Below are 2889 nucleotides of genomic sequence, written 5' to 3'. Positions count from 1 at the left end.
GGGGAGTGAACACACTGAGAGTTTCAGGCGTGCGTGAAAGGGTTAAGGAGTGAGTGGAACACACTGAGAGGCCCAGGTGTGCATGAAAGGTTTAAGGAGGGGAGTGAATACACTGATAGGGCCAGGTGTGCGTGAAAGGCTTAAGGAGGGGAGTGAATTCACTGATAGGGCCAGGTGTGTGTTAAAGGGTTCAGGAGGGGAGTGAATACACTTAGAGGCGGATATGAAAGGGTTAAGGGGGAGTGTACACACTGAGAGACCCAGGCGTGTGTGAAAGGGTTAAGGAGGGGAGTAAATACACCGAGAGGTCCAGTCGTGGGTGAAAGTGTTAAGGAGAGAGCAGAACACACTGAGAGATCCAGGTGTGCGTGAAAGGGTTAAGGAGACCAAATACAGTGAGAGCCTCAGGTGTGCGTGAAAGGGTTAAGGAGGGGGCAGCACACACTGAGAGGCCCAGGTGTGCATCTAAGGGTTAAGGAGGGGGAGTGAACACACTGAGAGGCCCAGGTGTGCGTGAAAGGGTTGAGGAGAGGAGTGAACATACTGAGAGGCCCACGTATGGGTGAAACGGTTAAGGAGGGGAGTGAATACACTGATAGGCACAGGTGTGCATGAAAGGTTTAGGGAGGGGAGTGAATGCTCTGAGAGGCCCAGGCGTTCATGAAAGGTTTAAGGAAGTGTGTGAAAGGCTAAAGGAGGGGAGTGAATAAACTGATAGGGCCAGGTGTGCGTGAAAGGGTTAAGCAGGGGAGTGAATACACTGAGAGGCCCAGGTGTGCGTGAAAGTGTTAAGAAGGGGAGTGAATACACTGAGAGGCCCAGGCGTGGGTGAAAGTGTTAAGGAGGGGTGGAACACACTGAGAGGCCCAAGTGTACGTGAAAGGGTTAAGGAGGGGAGTGAACACACTGAGAGGCTCAGGCGTGCATGAAAGGGTTAAGGAGGGGGTAGAACACACTGATAGACCCGGGTGTGCATGAAACGTTTAAGGAGGGGATTGAACACACTGAGAGGCCCAGGCATGCGTGAAAGCGTTGAGGAGGGGAGTGAATACACTGAGAGGCCCAGGCATGGGTGAAAGTGTTAAGGACGGGCGGAAAACAATGAGTGGCCCAGGTCTGTATGAAAGGGTTAAGGAGACCAAATACACTGAGAGGCTCAGGTGTGCGTGAAAGGGTTAAGGAGGGGGGAGAACCCACTGAGTGACCCAGGTGTGCGTGAAAAGGTTAAGGAGGGGAGTGAATACACTGAGAGGCCCAAGTGTGTGTGAAAAGGTTAAGGAAGGAAGTGAATACACTGAGAGGCCCAGGCATGGGTGAAAGGGTTAAGAATGGGTGGAAACACCTGAAAGGCCCAGGTGTACGTGAAAGGGTTAAGGAGGGGAGTAAACACACTGAGAGGCTCAGGTGTGCATGAAAAGGTTAAGGAAGGGGTGGAACACACTGAGAGGCCCAGGCATGCATGAAAGGTTTAAGGGGGAGTGAAAACACTGAGAGGCCCATGCGTGCGTGAAAGGGTTAAGGAGGGGAGGGAATACACTGAGAGGTACAGGTGTACGTGAAAGCATTAAGTAGGGAAGTGAATACACTGATAGTCCCAGGTGTGCGTCAAAGGGTTAAGGAGGGGAGTGAATACACTGATAGTCCCAGGTGTGCTTGAAAGAGTTAAGGAGGGGACGGAACACAATGAGAGGCCCAGGTGTGCATGAAATGGTTAAGGAGGGGAGTGGACACACTGAGCTGACCACGTGTGCGTGAAACGGTTAAGGAGGGGACTGAATACACTGATAGCGCAGGTGTGCGTGAAAGGGTTAAGGAGCGGAGTGGATACACTGAGAGGCCCAGGCATGCATGAAAGGGTTCAGGAGGTGTGTGAAAGCGTTAAGGAGGGGAGTGAATTCATTGAGAGGCCCAGGTGTGCGTGAAAGGTTTAAGGAGGGAGCGGAATACATTGAGAGGCCCAGGAGTGCGTGAAAGGGTTCTGGAGATGAAATACACAGAGAGGCTTAGGTGTGCGTGAAAGGCTTAAGGAGGGGGCGGAACACACTCAGAGGCCCAGGTGTGCTTCAAAGGGTTAAAGGGGGAGTGAACACACTGCGATGCCCACGTATATGTGAAAGGGTTAAGGAGGGTGTGGAACACAGTGTGAGGCCCAGGTGTGTGTAAAAGGGTTAAGAAAGGGAGTGAATACACTGATAGGCCTGGGTGTGCGTGAGAAGGTTAAGGAGGTGAGTGAACACACTGAGGCACCAGGGTGTGCATGAAAGGGTTAAGGAGGGGAGTGAATACACTGAGAGGCCCAGGTTTGGCTGAAAGTGTTAAGGAGGGGCAGAACACACTGAGAGGCCCAGGTTTGTGTGAAAGGGTTATGGACTGGAGTGAATACACTGAGAGGCCCAGGTGTGCATTAAAGGGTTAAGGAGGGGAGTGAATACACTGACAGGCCCAGGTGTGCATGAAAGGGTTAAGGGGGAGTGAACACACTGAGAGGCCCAGGCGTGCGTGAAAGGGTTAAGGAGGGGAATTAATACACTGAGAGGCCCAGGCGTGGGTGAAAGTGTTAAGGAAGTAGCAGATCACACTGAGAGGCCCAGGTGTGTGTGAAAGAGTTAAGGAAACCAAATACAGTGAGATGCTCAGGTGCACGTGAAAGGGTTAAGGAGGGGGCAGCACACACTGAGAGGCCCAGGTGTAAATATAACGGTTAAGGAGGGGAGTGAATACACTGAGAGGCCCAGGTGTGCGTGAAAGGGTTAAGGGGGGAAGTGAATAAACTGAGAGGCCCAGGTGTGTGTGAAAGCATTAAGGAGGGGAGTGAATACACTGATAGTCCCAGGTGTGCGTGATAGAGTTAAGGAGGGGGTGGAACACACTGAGAGGCCCAGGTGTGCG

Source organism: Pleurodeles waltl, chromosome 8 (genome assembly GCF_031143425.1).
Source record: "Pleurodeles waltl isolate 20211129_DDA chromosome 8, aPleWal1.hap1.20221129, whole genome shotgun sequence".
Taxonomy (NCBI): Eukaryota; Metazoa; Chordata; class Amphibia; order Caudata; family Salamandridae; genus Pleurodeles; species Pleurodeles waltl.
Note: the sequence above shows the minus strand (reverse complement) of the source record.